The sequence below is a fragment of the Antechinus flavipes genome, chromosome 2, assembly GCF_016432865.1.
Source record: "Antechinus flavipes isolate AdamAnt ecotype Samford, QLD, Australia chromosome 2, AdamAnt_v2, whole genome shotgun sequence".
NCBI lineage: Eukaryota > Metazoa > Chordata > Mammalia > Dasyuromorphia > Dasyuridae > Antechinus > Antechinus flavipes.
In genome coordinates, this window is record NC_067399.1 from 336012542 (window position 1) to 336032164 (window position 19623).

Below are 19623 nucleotides of genomic sequence, written 5' to 3' on the forward strand. Positions count from 1 at the left end.
ATTTCCTAGTATTTTTTTTAAAGAGCACCCCTGAGTCTTTGCATTGTAATCAGCTTGTGATGTGAAGGAAATAAAACCTTCATCCTCTATCTCTGATGTATTCATTGTACAGTGTTATAGTTATTGTATATTTTGTCTTCTCAGTTCAGCTTATTTTATTCTCTTTATACTTTTGAGATTCTTATATTTAATATATATACTATGGTGCAATAATATTCTATTACATTCATGCAACACAATTTGTTTAACCATTCCCAAATTGATAAATATCCTCTTTCTAGCTCTTTGCCATCACATATTTGTATAATTTTTAAGCCTTTCTTTCTGTCTTTCACTTTCTTGAGGATGTACACTTGATAGTATGATCTCTGAGACAAAGGATATAGACATTTCAGGCACTTTTTCAGGATAATTTCAAATTGCTTTCCTAAATGGAATGGCCAATTCAGAACTCCCCCAATAGTGTAGTAATGTTACTGTTATCCTGAAGTCACTCTATCCTTGACTGTCTCATCTTTTGTCACTTTTGCCAATTTGCATTGTATAAGAATGGTGATAACTCGTTTTTCTCTAATTGTTTCTAATCTTGAAAAATCTTTCATAAGTTTGCTTTGAGTTTAAGGTTCTTTCAAGACATCTACTCTAGGTTCAAATAACCCAAAAGTTATTGATCCTGCAACTCTGAGTAATTCATTCCCAGATCTCCTTTATAGTGGGAGTTACATTGCCCTTTCCTGAGCACCAATCACTTGTCCCAGGTATACTTATTATTACCTTTGTCATTTATTCTTTTAGAGTTCTTGGTATTAAATATTTGTGTTAATTCTCTTTATATTTTAGATATCAGATTCTCATCAAAGACAAGTGATGTAGATTTGTTCCTGTACCTATTATTTCCTCTCTTATCCTAACTGCATTGATTTCATTTGTACACAAAAATTTCAACTTCATGTCATCAAAATTGTTTTGTTTGGAGGGAATATTCTATACTTTTTTTGTTTAAGGATTCTCCCTCTCATTGTAGTTGTAAAAAGTACCTTCCTATCCATTCTCCTCTTATTTTTATCATGATATAAAATTATTTACTTATTTTTAAATTTTATTAAAGTTTTTGATTTTCAAAACCTATGCATGGATAATTTTCAACATTCACCCTGGTGAAATCTTGTGTTCAAATTTTTTCCCTTCCTTCCCCTCACCCTCTCTCCTAGATGGCAAGTAATTCAATATATGTTAAACATGTGTGATTTTTCTGTATATATTTCCACAATTATATGATATAAAATTTTATATATGAATGCCCAGTTGAAACTTATTGTGACATTTGCTATAAGATGCTGGTCTAAATCTATTTATTCTTTTTGTCAAATTCTTATTCAGTTTTCCCATCAAATTTTTTAGTAAAGAGTTATTGCTTAAGCAGTTTATGTTCTTAGTTTTACTGAACTGGATTATTGAATTTAGTTGTTTCTGATTCTTTTTATCTAGTCTGATCCACTAATTTTTATTTGCTTAACCAGCAGTGATTAGTTTTGATGGTTAATGCTTCATAATATAGTATATTTGACAGTACTCTTTTCCCTTTACTTCTTGCCCTTTTTCATAATTTCCCTTAGATTCTAATTAAATTTTGTTTTCTAGATCAATAAAATAATCCTTTTATAATTTGACTAATATACCATTAAACCTGTCATTTTTATTATCTGAATATGGGATAATAATGAACAATGAATATCTTTTGAATTGTTTTAAATTGTGTTTGTATAAAAGTTTTTTATAAGTTGCTTTTATAGATGTTGAATAAGTCGTGATGGGGGCAGCTAGGTGGCGCAGTGGATAGAGCACCAGCCCTGAAGTCAGGAGGACCTGAGTTCAAATGTGACCTCAGACACTTAATACTTCCTAGCTGTGTGACCCTGGGCAAGTCACTTAACCCCAATTGCCTCAGCAAAAAAAAAAAAAAGTCTTGATGGACTGACTCCCTAATACAATATGAATTTTGTAGTTATTTTGAATAGTATTCCTCATTCTATTTATCCTATTTTTTTAGTGTCACTATATAGAAATGAAAACATTTTAATGGGGTTTTTTGTGTCCCACTACTTTATTAAAGATAAGTATTATCTTGATTAGTTCCTCTGATAGGGAACTCCACTGTCATCTGAGAGAAAATTTTGAAATAACTGCTGTCCTATCCAGCATTACAAATTCAGCTTGCTTTTTAAAGTGCATACAAGTTAAATAAGTTACAAGAGCAGTATCTAGTTCTTCAACTCAGTCGGGCACAATTTCATGCATAAATTCATTTAAAACATATTAAGCATCTATGTAAGGTAATGTGCTAGCCTAGGAAAACAGAGATCATGAATACCACAATCCCTGCTTTAAGGAAATTTACAACTTCCTGGGGGAAATGTTAACAGGTATACAAATAAGTATAATACAAGGCAGGGTGTGGGAAGGGAAAAGAGAACTTTTATGGTCTATTCCAGTTATTTTTCCAAGAATATTCTTTCCCAAACTCAAATCACTCTGGCTCTCCTTGATTGGCCAAAAAGAGGTCACTGGCCAAAGCCCCATTTGGTCATTGATTGGGCCCTGATTAACTCAGAGTGAATACAGACAGGAATTACTTCTGTTTTGACCAGAAACCCTGAGGTCTTCCAGATTAGATTTTTTTTTTGACTAAGTGAAAAAGGCTGTTCTTTGCCTCAATTCTTACCTGGCATTAATCACTGAATGGGCATTGCATCCAGGGCCATCTCCAGTCATTCTGATCTATCTCTTACCACTGGACCCAGATAGCATTGAGACTAGTGACTTGGCAAAACCCACCCTTTCTTAAAGCCAACTCATTTGCATGTCATCTCAGGAAACTAAGATCTCAGGAGAGTTCACCCCTTTTCCTTTTAATTGTTCCTCCTGGCTTTTCTTTCTCAACAGAGTGCAAAATCTCTCTAGCAGATCATGGAATCTCTTTTAAAAGAGATGGTACCCAAAGCTCTGTAAAGAGCTCTTTACAGAAATCTGCTCTGCCTGGCATAGTTTCTAGCTTCAGGGAAGTAGAGACTATTACCCAAGAACAAGGTCTCTGCCTCCAAGTGCTCTCTCTACCTCAATGTTTTGTCCAAATTTCAGGCCACAAGATGAGCCTTCTCTAAACATTTCTGAAGGCTCTAACAAGAGTAATGTCTTTAATTAGAGACCTCCTCAACCAGTCAATTTCTGTCCCTAACCTCTGCTTGTTAGGTTGCTTTTCTTCTAGGTTTTGGTCAATTCATCTTTAAATGATCAGCACTAAGCAGCTCTAATGACCAGCTTGAGTGATCTGACTCAGAACTCACTGGAAAACTCACTTCAATCAGCTCCTGGCCCAGTCCTCCAGCTAAGTATCCCTTCAAATTTCGACCCTAAAAAATGATTCAGTTCTATGCCCATTCCAAGCAGGAAGTAGTTTCAGAAGATGAGTTTATTGTCCCACACCCCAAAGGACTTTTTTTTTTTTTTGAGAGGAAACTGATTGTTGGAGCAAATGGACTCCAGAGAAATACTGTCCAGTATCTGAGTGGGCCCCCTACTGGGGGGTGCAAATTGACCCTGTGCTAATCTCTGCTATTGTTCCCTAGTAATCAACTTTGTAAGCCTTGGGTGTCACCAAACTTTGGCCTCAGTTCGTCTCTGTAACTCTAACCCCACTGGCCTCTATTTTACTCCCAGCTTCCAGAGACTACTTAACAAGTGTCCCTGGATTTGGCTTCTAAAATTTCAACATTGGTTTGCTACACTACTTTCTGTTTAGGGACTCACTGTTTAGGGACATTTTCCAAAAGATTTCTTTAATAAATTAAAAGATTGGGGAAATGATGAGATCTTGAATAATTGGGTGATGTTGGCAGAGAGGGACTAGATTGATGGAATCGCTCTCTGGGGCAGGCAGGAAAGGCACTGATAGGAATCAAGTTTAGTTTCATGATCTTACATTGTGTGGAGAGTGTGGACAGCCCCATCTTGCCATGCCCAGTCGGAAATCTGAGTTATATCAGACTCTGAGATTGAATTTCCCCTATAGACCTATTCCTGTCTCATATCATCTTTGTGGAATCAATCCCTCTTTGGGTTATAGTCACCACAGCATTCTGCCTCAAGGTGTCTTTCCTTTCACCCCCTCCCCACACCACATGGTGTTCCCCCACTGCGCCTTATAGTGTCTTTCATCTTCTGATAGTTAACTAACTCTTTTAGGGTGCTAAATTCCCCTATAGATTTAGCCTGCCAGCTAAGGGCATACTCCAACCTCATAGAATGTTCCCTTTCTCTTGCTTAATTTTCCATTAGAGAACTTGTCTTTTCCATCATTAATTATTTAAACCTTTTTTCTTTTTTGCTATGTGCTCTCCCAACTCTTATTTTACGTTTACCATTTCTGGTGTCATTTATATCTCTTCAGTTGGTCTGAAATCTCTTCTAAATAAATCTACCTTTTGACAAAAAAAGTAGCCATTGTAAATTCTTCACATGACCTAATTTCAACATTTAGTGGCTCAACATTAGATGCCTGAACTTGAACTAATTAGCAATTGCTCTCCTAAATTACATCATTTGGTGCCTACAATCACATCAATGGTATCACCTTCCTAATGTGTTATTCATCTTCAAGAATCTTCGTTAAGGTAAAAGAGACCATACAAAGAGTCAGGGTTAGAACTCACATCTTTTGATTCCTAGCAGCTATTTTTGCTAAACCATGTGGCTTCCACAATGTGCTGTATTCTGTGGGCAAAATCTGAGTTAAGTGGCTTCAACCTTCTACCTTAATATGTAAACAAATAACAAGTTCTCTGAGCCTTAATTTTGTTCTCTGTGTGATTGAGTTGAATTCCACTTTGAAACAGCTTATGACTCCAATCACTTTCTTTTCTGGTACAGCCTTGGAAAAATATTCAAAAGATATTTTATTCAATCTCTTTTTATTTTTTTGTCATACTATAGCTTCTCTAACTTTCCCCTATTTAAATTTTTTTCCTCATCCAGGTGGCTAAGAGTTCAAGTCAATATTGTGGTTGACCTATTTCTTGAAAACATTTCCATAGTCTTGAATTTCATTCATATGAGAGAATTCCTTGTATGGTAACTCCCTTTACCCTAGATCTGGGTTGACCTAATAGTTTAATTTGTCAACAAATGTTTTATTAAACACCTGCAATATGCCAAGTCATGTGCTAAGCACAAGATGCTACAAATCCAAGCAAAACCAAAAATAATCCCTTTCCTCAAGCAGCTTATATTCTAATGGGAAAAGATAACACAAAAGGAAGTCTAGAATGCTTACTGGAGAGAAATGAGACATGACTAGTCTGGGCTACCTTTTTAAATGGAAGCTCTGGGAGGAACCACTTAATGAGAGAGATGATAGACAAACACAAAGAGAAAGAGAGAGAGAGAGAGAGAGAGAGAGAGAGAGAGAGAGAGAGAGAGAGAGAGAGAGAGAGAGAGACTTCAAGAGCACAGGATACTTTTAAAATGTGAACTCCAGGCTAGAGTCTAGGATGAAGACATTTCTGAGGCGAAGCAAACTTTTATAGCATGGCAACAGTTACAGTCAATGCTGATTGATTAGTTTAGGCTCTATATTGGAACAAAATGACGCATATATAAATCCTTCAATAGCTAACTAAAGATTTATTTAGCTATAATAGAAGGATATTCCAAAAATATAGGCAGTGAGGACTTCTTGAATTGATTAAGTTGAATAAAGCTCCCTTTCTTTGATTGCTCATTGTCAAGTGAGAACTCAAGTTTGCTATAAAATTGATCTAAATAGCCTAAACAATCAAGTCTCCAGAAAGATCTTAATAATCTTTAAGGAAATTGTAGCCTAAAAGGTTAGGATCAGAACATAGGGTGTTGTAACTCTTCTTGTAATTGCCAAGATTTTCTTCAAATGTTGTTGTTGTTGTTCATTGGGTTTGTGTCCAATTCTTTGAGACCCCATTTGTATTTTCTTGGCAAAATTTTCCATTTCCTTCTCCAGTTCATTTTACATATGAGGGAACTGAGGCAAATAGGAGTAAGTGACTTGTGCAGGATTATACAGTATTTAAAGCTGGATTTGAACTCAAGTCTTTCTGACTCCAGGCCAGCTTTCTAGTGACCTAGTTGCCCCTCCCTCAATTCCCTTCTCAGAAATTGCAAATATATGTCTTAGTAGATGAGTCCTAGGGAATTGTACTGGATCTGGGTCAATCCTCTGATAGTTTAGATTCTACCCTGAAACAAAAAGACATACATAGAACATTCAAAATTTAACAAAGAGAGATTTACTTAGGACATCAGGAGGAGAGTCAACAAGGACAGACATTGAGAACCTCTTGAGTTGATTCAGCAAAGCAAAATCCCATCTCAGTTTATAAACCAAATGCATCTTGCATCTGCAAGCTTCTTCAAATCAAGTCTGCTTTGTATTTAAGTGATGAGGAAGTGATATCAACAATTGGAATCTTTAGTCCCCTGAGCCACCCATCTCTAGTGATGAGGGCCTGAGTAACTACCATGTTTCCCTGATAATAAGACCTATCCCGAAAATAAGCCCTCCCCTTACTGTGTAAGATTCCTCTAAAATAAGCCCTCCCCCGAAAATAAGCCCTATTGAGATTGCTACTGTAGTGAAGGTGATCCCCTGCACTACACGCTACATTATGGTACCCTCTATATGCCCCGTTCCTCCCCTCCACCCCCGGGTGAAACGCACACTGTGCTCAGAGCTGCATCCAATCAGAGCTGCAGCAGTGAGCATGTCATCCTGTTCTTCCCCAGCGATTTGCTTGCTGGCACCATTGAGAGCAGTGCTGTGGAGGAGAGCTGAGGCAGGACAACAAAAACCCGGTATGTAAGTGGGAGTGAGGGGGGCATGATGGAGGATAAAAGGGACATGATGGAGGATAAAAGAAGAACTCAGCCAGCACTCACCGCACTAAAGAAATGAAGAACTTCCTTGCAGAGAGAATAGATCAAGTAATGATTCCTGCAGGAATGACTGCCTATCTCCAGACCCTTGATATTGCAATAAACAAGCCATTCAAGGACCATTTGCGCATGAAAGTCAATGACTACATTGAAAATAGAATGGAAAGAAATCAGCGTGGAAACTTTGTGAAGCCCTGTCTGCAAGAAGTCGTGACTTGGGTGAAGAAGTCATGGGATAAAATTACTGACAGCTGTGTCGCCAAGGCACTACGAGCAGGTTACCTGGACAAGACATGTTCATTTAAAGAGAGCTATATTGCTGGACATGACAGATTGGGTCCACTTCTTCTGAAGGAAACAGAGGTGCAAGACATCCAGGACGGAATTCAGGGTATGGACACTTATGACAATGTTGTTGAAGAAGATGACATGATCATTATTGAATAAAGGTACTTTTTTTTGTTCACATTTACCTGTTTATTAAAATTGCTGTCAATGTTCATTAAAATAAGCCCTCCCCTGAAAATAAGCCCTCTGGAGTTTTCCTGTCCAAAAAAATAATAAGACAATGTCTTATTATTGGGAAACACAGTAGGTAGAGTTGGCAGAGAAAGACTGGGAGAATTGATGGAATTACACCCTGAAGTAAACAGGGAAAGGCATTGATGGGGATCAATTTAATCTTATATCCCACCCTCTGTGGAGGTTGTCCAGTTAAAAATCCAAGTTATGTCAAATCCCTGAGATTAAATTTCCCCTATAAATCTGTCCATGGCTCACCATCTTTGCTGAACTCCTTTGGGTTACATCTGTCACAGCACTGTGCCTCATGACGTCTTTCTCTTCCCTTCTGCTTCATGCTATGTGAGGTCTCTCCTCTCATCCCTCACCATACCTCTATTCTTTTCTCCTTATAGTTAATTAACTTTTGGAGGGTGCTAAATCCCTTCTAGGATTTAGCTTGCCAGCCAATGGCATACTCCAAACTCATGGAGTGTTCCCTTTCTCCTAGTTAATTGGGAGTTTCACTTAGAAAACTTGTTTTATCCACCGTCCATTATTACATGCTCTCCCAACTCTATTTCATGTTTACCATTTCTGGTATTTGTTCTATCTCTTCATTTTGTCAATAACTTCTTCTTTTAAATAAACTTAACTTTTACAGTGAGAATGGACATTTTTCACATGACCAAACCCCAACATTTGGTGCTTACATCAATCTCATCATTTAGTGTTGAACTCTAAACACATCATTTGGCTACATAATCACATCATTTGGAAGTAGGAATTGCTCTCTTAAATCATATCACTAGGAATGTCCTAATATCTTTTGAAGAAAATTTAGCTTAAGAGTTAGGATACACCTAACTACAATAGACTATCATAGCTAATATTAAAGACAATTCCTTCCCTACTTCAAGACCAGCACTCTATCTACCAATTAGGGTATCTCTAAAAACTGAATTTCATTTACAATATTCTACTCCAGTCAGACTTGGGTTTTTCTTCTGTAGAAATTGAATAATGAATTTACCAATCACCTTAATTTGCTTGGATTCCCTTATTATCCACAAGAGACTGGAATAACTTTGGAATAAAAAATCAGCCAATGAGGAGACAAAATGAGTGTTCCTTAAATTTGACATACCAGGCATCATTTACATTATTTAGTGGGTAAACCCAGGACCCTTCTATTATGCTAGTAACCATAGTGCCTGCTCAAACAGGTCATACTCGTCCCAAATGGACAGAACTTGCAGAAACATCCTACTTCTAGGTACTGAGTATTCTTCCTAATCTCCTTGCTCTCTTTATTGTAAAACCATATAAACCACTTCCTAAATTCCCAATCTTTGAAGCAATAGTCTAGGTTATGCTGTTCCTAAATGCTTCTAGCTTTTATATTTAAACTGTGCCTCCATTCCCTCTGTTCAGGCAGATGTTGTACCCCCAATTAATTATTCTGCCCCCAATTAATTCCTTCCAATACACGATTTGGGGAATCTTGAGGTTTTGCAACAAGGACTACAAATCTGGGCATTGGAGATGGATATTATCATTTGTATTTTTTGAGGTTAATAGATGAGGAAAACAAATCAGAGAAGATTGTATATTGTATATTGAGTTTCATGTCTTTGAAAAAAATGTTCTTACATAAAAAAGGTAAAGTAGACTAAAATGTTATAAGGCTTATCAAGGGGAGAAAAAGATTTCATATCAATCACTGAGCTGAGCTTAGATATATCAAATGTAAATCATTGTGATTGCTCATGGAAGGAGCATCTAAAAGTTAAACTTACTTTCTTTCAGGCCTATAAACTGTCACACTAACTAACGTTCACACTAATCAATATTCCTGGTAATTCATTCATCCTGGTCAAATGCTCTCTTAGAAAAGCAACTTAATCGCATATCTTCCCATAAATCATATATAGTATATCTTACTTGCACTGCTATTATCATATCTCTCCTCAAGTTTTTAAGGATAAATCCTGAGAGATTGAGAATAGAGTTCTAATACTACAGTTGATAAGCTCCCATCAATACACCAATAAACCAATCAGTTGGTATCAATTAGCCAGCCAAGTTTAATTACCTTTTAAAAAGCAGTATTTCTTAAGGTGGTATAATTAAAACCATTTGGAACAAAACATCTCTCCAAAACTGAAAGCACACTCTTCCACAAGTATACACAGAATTCAGAGGAAATTGGATCCAAACTTAAAAAGCCCAAGTGACAAAGAGCTATTTCATAGATTCTGGAAATTTTGGAGTTTGTTTTATTTTGTTGGAGGGAGGGTAGACGGATTGGCTTTTTTCTTCTTTTTCAAAAATTTCAATAATATTTTATTTTTCCAATTACATGTAAAGCTTTCAACATTTTGTAAGATTTTGAGTTTCAAATTTCTCTAAGTTATACATGCATAATAAGTTAAACAGTTTCATATTAGTCATGCTATGAAAGAAAAATCAGAACAAAAGGAAAAACCACAAGAAAAAAAATGGTGAAAATACTATGCTTCAATCAACATTCATTTTCCATAGTTTCTTCTCTAGATGTGGGTGTCATTTTTCACCCCAAGTCTACTAGAATTGTCTTGGATCATTGCTGAGAAGAGCTAAATCTATCATAGTTGATCAGTTGTTACTGTATACAATATTCTCTCAGTTCTTCTAACTTCACTCAGCATAAGTTCATGTAAGTCTTTCCAGGTTTTTCTGAAATCAGCCTGCTTATCATTTCTTATAGAAACAATAATATCCCATTACCTTCATATACTATAATGTATAATGTATTCAACCATTCCCCAATTGGTGGGCATCCACTCAGCTTCTAATTCCTTGACAGTTAACTTTTTTTTCCTAAAAATCCTTTTCTCTCTTTGTGGAACCCTCATGAAGTTTTCCTTAGGTACTGTGTAACTTTCTGCTTGATATCTTATAGAGTTCTGCTTACCTTTCTTTCAGTGTGATTAATTTGTCTTTGGCTTCTGCTCTCAGTCACAGTTACCCCAAAGACACTGTTAGAAATGTCAAAATTTTCAGTCTTTCAAAGTTGACAAGGTTCTCTGTTCAAGGTGATGGGAGGAGGTTGAAAGGAGAAGGATAAAGGCTCTTCTTCCCAAGTAATTCCTTCATTGGGCTTTTTGGGAAAGATTTCCACCACTAACTGGCCAGGCACTTGTATTCTGAAATGTGAACTGGCTTGCAATTTTATATCAATTTCACAAGGACCTCTTCAGGCAATCCTAACATACTTCCTTCACTTCATCCAATGATTTTCACTCCTTCCAAAGTGATTAAGGACTTTTTGCACTGAGTTTTAATGTTTTTGGTGGAATGATTGATTCAGTAGAGGTGATCTCCCTTAATGAAAGTGTCAGGGGGCATATAGCATCTTGTTAATGACTTGAAATAGAGTGGGTGATTTATTTTTTTTAGTTTTAGGGTTTTTTTAGTTTGCTACCCTTACACACACACACACACACACACACACACACACACACACACACACATTCATACACAAATACAAACATAAGTGTGTATACGTGTGTGTATGTGTGCATATTCAATAAGTGGCTTTAATAAACTTTTCTTTTTCTGCCTGAATTGTTTCAAGAGTCTCAATCAGTTTTAGTCTCAATAACTCAAACATCTCTACTCCAATCCCATATCTACATAGCAGCAAAAGCTATTTTCTTAAAGCACAGGATCTGTCTCTCTCACTCATTCACACACACACCTACACACACTTTCTTGCTCTCGCTCTCTCTCACTCTCTCTTTCTCTGAATAATGAAATAATGAAAAAAAAATACAAATTCAGAGGTTCCCTACTATCATAGGATCAAATGCAATTTCCTGTTTGGTATTTGAAGTTCTTTACAATCTGGCTCCGTCATACATTTCTAGCCTTATTATATACTTTCTCCCCCAAAATTTCCACTGTACTGGCCAATAGACCCTTTGTCACAAACAACAATCCATTGCTCATTTCCATGCTATTACACTAGCTGCCTCCCATATTCCTAGAATGGTCTCCCTCTTAACTTCCACCTTTTGTAATTTTACTTTCCTTTCATATTCAGCTCAAGCAATACTGTCATCTCATCCTCATCTCTCAATTGTTATTGATTTCCTTTCTAAGGCTATGTTGCATCTATTTTTTTAAAGTCTTGTCTAACATTAAGCTCTACTGGGAGTGCGTGTATGTGGGTAACATTAAACCCAGGAGATTATACAACTATTTCAATCCCCTTCCCCATTAAGAGGACTCTCTCAGCTGTAGATGGAGGCAGAGTCCAGGTCAGGTTCAGTTTTAGAAGCTGGACTTCTTAGGAGTTGGGCTGGTTCCTTTTCTCACATTTTAAAACTTATTTAAGCTCTTATTTAGATGACCCAAATTAATTGTAGCTTAGATTTTGCCCATATCAAAGTATCCTCAAAACAGGGGAGGAAGAAAAAAAATTTCTCAATGTATAATATAAATTAAATTGGGACAGATATGTATGTATGTATGTATGTATAAAAAATGCTAAAAGACTTACAATGCACATTGACAGAAAAACACAATATAAGATTTATCTCTCCTTGAAGGTTAATAAATTGCATCAGAATATCAAATAATTTGTAGTAACACTGAATAGGCATGGCCTCACTTCACTTTGGCCCTGCACTACTCAAGCAATCCCCCATCATCTTCCTTTTAGTGGCCACTTTCTCTGATGAAGAGATTCTCTTTGGCACCAATTAGTTGGACCTGATCACCTCTGAACCTCTCAAACACACCAAATTGCCTTTAAACCTGGACATATCCATTTTGAGGAGAGATGTTCAATCTCCTCATTCAGGAAAGGAAACTCAAAGCAGAAAATGTAGCCAGGGCCTAAGGAAAACATACCCCATTAAGAATTTATTCCATATGGGAGGGGTGGTGAATGTCAGGGTGAGGAAGGGCTAGCCTATTTACAAATACACATGAAGTGTAGGACTTGTTAATACTGCCTAGAGTGGGCATCTGCATCGCCTTTTAATCCATCTCCTGTCATAAGTTGGAGAGAATTAAGGAACCATTCTGGGTTTTCTATGTAATACTAAAGTTACAAGTCTTTTCATCAATGAGTCCCCACATAGAAGCAGCCAGCAAATCTGTCATCCCCAAAGGGCCCAGCATATGTGCTTGGTCAAAACCAGAAAGATCGACTCACTATACTTCATGCATGGCTGCTGTCATACACTTGTATAGACACACCTATATATGTTCTACTAACATATGTTAGAATGTAAGTTCCTTAAGGGCAAGGATTGTGTCACTTTTGTCTGGATGTTTCCAGCACTTAATACAATGTTGGGACTATAGTAAGTGCTTGACAAATGGTTGTTGATTAAGCTATGTAATTAGAATTATAACTGTAATATATGATTCCAAGATGCTTTCTTAACCTTTTTATACAAAAACCTAAAATGATAAATATGGACAGCAATGTATTCTTTCACTTTGAGCATTACAAAAATTAAGTGATGACACAGGAGAAAAGGGGTAGAAAAGGCAATCTTTGGTTTCCTTTAAAACAGCCTGTTTTGATACTGTTTGAGGATGTATTCTGATGGAAGTGGATATCTTCGATAAAGAGAGCTAATTCAGTTTCAATTGATCAAGGATGGACAGAAGCAGCTACACCCAAAGAAAGAACACTGGGAAATGAATATAAGCTGCTTGCATTTTTGTTTTTCTTCCCGGGTTATTTATACCTTCTGAATTCAATTCTCCCTGTGCAACAAGAAAACTGTTCGGTTCTGCACACATATATTGTATCTAGGATATACTGTAACCTATTCAACATGTAAAGGACTGCTTGCTATCTGGGGGAGGGGGTGGAGGGAGGAAAGGGAAAAATCGGAACAGAAGTGAGTGCAAGGGATAATGCTGTAAAAAATTACCCTGGCATGGGTTCTGTCAATAAAAAGTTATTAAAAAAAAAAAAAAGAAAAATGAGATCAAGGCTCTTTTTTTTTTTTTTTTGGTTGTGGATTTCAGATAATAAAATATTTTTTAAATCATCAAAAAAAAAATAAAACAGCTTATTTCACCTTGTGAAAAAGAAAACAGCTTGTCCTGATTCTACAGTTCCTTGTGCTTTCCCTCCCAAAATGACTTTGTATTCATTCTGTGTGTATTCTTTATCTCTTGTGTAGGTGTATTTTTATAAGTGGGCAGCTGGATGGTACAATGGATGTGCATATTAGGAAGATTCATCTTTGTGAATCCAAATACAGCCTCAGGTAATTACCAGCTGTGTGATGCTGGACAAGTTATTAAACCCTGTTTGTCTCAGTTCCTCATTTATAAATTGAGCTGGAGAAGGAAATAGCAAATCATTCCCGTACTTTTGACAAGAAAATTCCAAGATGGGGTCATGAAGAATCAGATACAACTGAACAACAACTTATAAAGGTATTACACCCTGTAGAGCAAGGGCAGGGATGATCCTATAGGTACCTTTCCATGGAATGTGTACCAGAGCTCTTCTGACAACTTTTGAGTTCACATGGGACTTGGTGCTAGAGAGCTTTGCTTTGAGAGAAAGACACAATCCCTTTTTTTAGCCACAGAAAAGAAAGAGTTAACAATTCTAAAGATCTGCGATTTTCTTCTCTTCTACTTTGCAAATTCTTAATACTATTTGAACCTCTCCTACAGGAGAAGTAGCATTGTGCCTTTCCTATACCCATGGTAGTTTTGAACATCTGTTTCACTCAGACAAGCCTGAGACTAGAAAACAAAGCCCTAGTTACACTTCTGTTTTGTATTCTTTCTGGGAGTATAGGTGACTGATTAGTCCAAAGATGGATGTGTCCTGGCTTGTGAATGAGAAGTTAACAGATCCTGGGTCCTCAGTGAGCACAAAAAGTATCTTCTTTATGTGCACCAATATATTTTTTTAGAGAAAAAAAATGACCAATAGCAAGAAAATGAGCCCATTCCCTGGTTTGGCAAACTAAAAGAGTTTTCCTAAAACTATTCTATGGATTAAGATGAAATGAACTAGAATGAAATGTAAAATGTTTATAAGCAATTCTGCAAATAGCACCCCATTTAAGCTATCTTTTTTTCCTCTCAAAATTTAAATTGATGGATCATATATATATGTATATATACATATATATATATACACACACATATATATATTAAACATTTTTTAATGTAGCAAAAATAAGTATCTGTCCTCTACATTTCTACAGTGAACATTAAATATCTTTTGACTTTCCTTTTTTGGGGTAAAGTCTAGACATGAACTCAGTATTTACAGTAAATTCAGGCAGGCTTGGCATGAAAAGTTAAAAGACCTTAGCAATAGGCAGAGATTCCAAACATGGCTACCATGTGAGGACCCTCTGTCCACTGGACCCTCTGTCCAGTGCCCTCCTTATCTCTACCTTCGCCTATACTTTAACTTTGCTTATCCAATAATAAACCTCTTTTATCAATCTAAAAAAAAAAAAAAAAAAAGACCTTAGCAATAGAGTTGTAGAGAGAGAATTACAGTTTAATTCTATTAACGAGACTGTAATTCTCCCAAGAAGAACTCTCAAATTTGAATTAGGAACTTGCATAGATTTCCCCTGGAATATGAGCCATTTGAGCCATGGCGCCCATGATGATCTGGGAGCAAGCTCTGCCCCTGGAATGGGGTGAGGGGAAACTAAGAGAGACCAGAAGAGAAAGTCTCAGTTCTAAGTTGGCTCTGTAAGTATGATCTGTGAGGATTTAGATTCTGCCTCTTTTGGGTTGGGAAAAGAAAGTAAGAACTCAGACTCTTGTCTCCTTTCTCTCATTCCCAGTTCCACAGGGAATTATTGCCATATGTGTATATGATGAAACAGTGACACCTGGTGGTTATATTTATATTTTCTTCCTTCCACCTCCTACCCCTACCTCTTACTCCATTCCCATGTAAATATTTTTAAGAGCATGAATTGTTCTTCTTTCATTTTTGTATTCCTAAAGCTTAATATAGTGTTTGGCATACAGTAGGCACTTAATAAATGCTTGTAGGTTGATGTAGACTAGATGACATCTAGATAGCCAGCTCTAAAACTATGATCTATGAATTTATGATAAAAAACTATGCTCCATAATTTTATTAGGTTATTTGGGGGGGAAGGGGGAGAAGGAAGGAAATTGATCAGAGTGATTAAAGGTAACACTTCCCTTCACTCACTTATAAATAAATCCATTTCTATATCATCTGTTACCATCAAATCCAGTAATTATCCATGTGGAACATAGTTCTGCCCTGGATAAAACAATCCTAATGTTTTAGGACAATCCTAATATAAAACATGGCCACATGCCTGAAACTTAGTTTTAAAACATGACCACCTATAGGAGAAGAGAAATGGAGAGAATGTTTTATAATTTATTGTATTCCATTTTTTAAAACTTCAAAAAATTTAACATGTTTCCTTCCCTCGCCTTCCTGTTTCTTTCACTTATGATTTTTAGATACTTGAATAAGAAAAGCTCAAGAGAAAGTTATAATTGGGTAAGCATTTGGTTGGCAGCAGGTGGCTCAGTAGATCCCTATAGTCTGGAAGATTTGAATTTAAATCCAGTTTTCCACAGATAGTAGTTGTGTGATACCCTTGGCAAGATTTGAACTTCTGTTTGCCTTGTTGTTTGTAGAGCACCAATAACATCAAGGGATGATGCCCTGACTTGTTGTGAACTGAATTTAAGGGAGTTACTAAGTTGTTTGCCCCACTCTCTTTTCTTAAGTCATCAAAGTCCAATGGCAACACAAAAGTCAGAATGACTGGCGATGGCCCAGGATCCTTAGTATGCTTGATGTTTGAGCAAGCTTTAAGTATTCCACAGCACCTGCTTCAGCTGCCTTCATGGTCCTTGGAACAAATTATTTCATGCATCCATTCCACAGGGGGAAGTGCTCACATGCTTGGAGTAAACATCTAATTCACTGACAGAATACCTTCCATTATATAGTTACCTTCCATTGAGTTTATCCAATGCTAAGTTTATCTGCTAAGATGGATTACCAAAGTGGGGGTGCTGTACATGTTTCAGCTTTTTGGTGCCAGAAATGAGTTTGGGTGAATCAGGTAGACAAGCAGCTCTAAAAAGGGATTGGCAAGCCCTTATTCCAGAGGTGCTAGTCCTGCTGAACACCCCATAGATCCACCCAATCCACTGGAGAAGGAAATGACAAATAACTCCAGTATCTTTGCTAAGAAAATCCCAAGGACAGCATGGTATACAGGGTCATGAAAAGTCAGAGATGACTAAACAACTTTGTAGAAAGCTAATAACCATGAATAAAATGGTCATTTTGGGATTGCTCTTATTCATATATTCATTTGAATGATCCTTCTATTCTTTCACAGATTATGACTTCTGTTAACAAGAAGATCAAATTTGAACCCTTAAAACCTAAAATTTTTCTGTTCCCAAGAGTATTCTTTTTGTGTGAGCTATAACAGCTGCACCATTTTCTTTGACATTCTCTTCTTCCTGATTCAGGTGGAGCCTGGAAACTATATACTTCCCCCTGGTGGTTGCTATTGATGTCTGTGTTCATCATTAATTTTAATGAAGACGATTATTAAAGAAATAGAAATGAGAGAATGAGAAAAAGTAACAATATTTGAAATAATGTCCCAAAGGAATAAAGGAAGATGCTCCATTTAGTAGAAAAGCATGAATTCTAGCAGAAAGAGCTGAGAGGAAAAATATTGGGTTTTAGTCCTGACCTTACCACCTGTAAACTGTGTTCCTTTAATCTTAGCTGATGCTTACATGCACCTCAGTTTCATTAAAAAAAAAAAAAAAATTAAGCATAATCATACTTCCACCTAACTTCCAAGGTTTCTTGGAATTAATGAAAAGTGAGAGTCATTTTTAAAAGTTGAATGTGCTATCTAAACATTTGCTATGATAAATTCATTCTTTGAACAAAAAAAGTAATATGAGCTATGGCATCACTGGCACGTATAACACTGTACGTGTGATTCTGTAATGGCTGCAGCTCTACATTAGAGGCTGAATACAAAATGTTACAATTTAAATATTCCTGTTGGTACACAGAACTCTATTTTTAGCAAACCCAATTAAACAGCCATGTTTCAGGATTGGTTATTATGGCTTTTAATTTGTAGTTGAGTCTCACTCGATCTTCAAGTCTTCTTTATTTATATTATTACAGCAAAATAGAACTAGAAGAGGCACCAGTGTCCTATATCTGTTTTAATCACCAGGTGTAATGAAGATAGGCTATTAGAAATAAAGGCAAATAACTAGAAAGTTATAGGGGGGGAAAAAAAGGCAAATAACTAGAAAGTTATAGAGAGAAAAAAAGGCAAATAACTAGAAAGATCCTTACAAATTACTCCCTAAACTGAATTTATTTCCTCATCTATAAAAGGAGTGTTTTGAACTTTAATCTATAATCTAAAGTATCATTTCTTCTAAATTCTTCCTCTTTCTTGTCTTTGCACTCTTAAGATGGGTCCTCAGAGGTTAGCTACTATTGTCAGGTCTTGGATGTCCTATAGGCCTATACTTTTCTCCCCGCCCCCAAATTTGCTTCCCACTAATGATCCGATAAAAAATACAATTAGTTCAAAACAAAGACACTTTCGAAGATGGGTTAGTAAAACAGTAGCTACAAAACATTCTGCTCATAAACATGGAGTGCACTCTTCCATAAATATACATAGCCTCCACTGGAAGAGTAGGCTCGAACAAAATACAATAGTAATGAGGCATACATACAGAAAACATATATGACCAAGATAATTCATGCCCCCCAGTACTGTAAGGCCTTAATTTTTTTTCTCTCTTCATGGAATTTAATAATGCTTACCTGGAAGCACAGTATCTCTTCTGGGCTGGTCACTCATTTGGGCTTTCAGGATCCACTCCTGAACACAACTTGATTCTTGATTGCCAAGGCTAGCTCTTTTTTGGGTGCATGTTCATGTCTCTTTTCTGTTGTGTCTTCTGCCTCATGTTGCTAAATGCCACTCTTTCCCCACATTCATATTTGACCAGAAATTACGTATGTCTCTGCTGGATAAGTCTTTCCATATGAAATGTCATGGTCAGTGGGCTACTAACCCCTTTGTTTTCTGAATTATACTTATCTTTATACTATAATCTCATTATTTGTGATTATATCCTGGGTTGAGTCAAATCAGTTGGTCAGGGATCAACTCCCTATTTTTTGCTAAAAATGCCACAAATAAAGTTTTTAAAAACATTTGTGTGCAAGATACTTTGTCTTCACAAAAAATCCAAACAAACCCCAAATCAAAAAAAAAAAAAAAACAAAACAAAACAAAACACTAAAACTCTAAAGTTTCTACCCTCCAGAAGCTTGTATACTCTTGGTGATATATTATATTTGTAAATGAATAAAAGATATATATAGAAAATAATTTGGTGGGAAAAGAGCACCAATATCTCTACTATGATCCGGAAAGGTTTTTTCTGGGAAAAGATGACAACTGAGTGATTTCCAGAGGCCCTATGATATAACATACAAGTATTTAAAACATATATTTTTAGTTGTCTACAAAAATATAGCCTCTCATTAACCTTACCACTGTCTTATGAGATGCTTCTTAGATTCAAGGGATTAAAATCCTGCTTAATGTTTATTACTTCTATAATCTGGGCAACTGGATGGAATCTGAGGTCCTTTATGAGGTGATGATGATGATGATGCTTGTAGGATTTCATTCTTGGAAGATCATCATTCTCCAGAACTAAGGCAAAGAAGGAATTATTTGCCTCTCTCTTTTATGATATGGTGATTTGTCAAGCGTAGGCCACGAGACTGAGCCGGAGAATGGCTGAATGGTCAGTCATTCTCTATGCTGCATTAAGATACTTTTATTCTAAGATTAGAGAGTCCTATCATGGAACTCCCATTTCCTAAGGGACAAAGGCTAAACTTCTTTTATTCCCAGCTCTTCTTACTCCCTGAACGTTTAGCTTCATCATTTCATCAGTAGCCTTGCCAAAGGCATTTTATATGTCCCTTTCTTCGTTAGAATATAAACTTCTTGCGTGTAGGAGCTCTCTGAGAGAAAGGACTGTCTAGTTTGCTTATCCTCTCCTCAGTGTTTAGCACAATTTGTG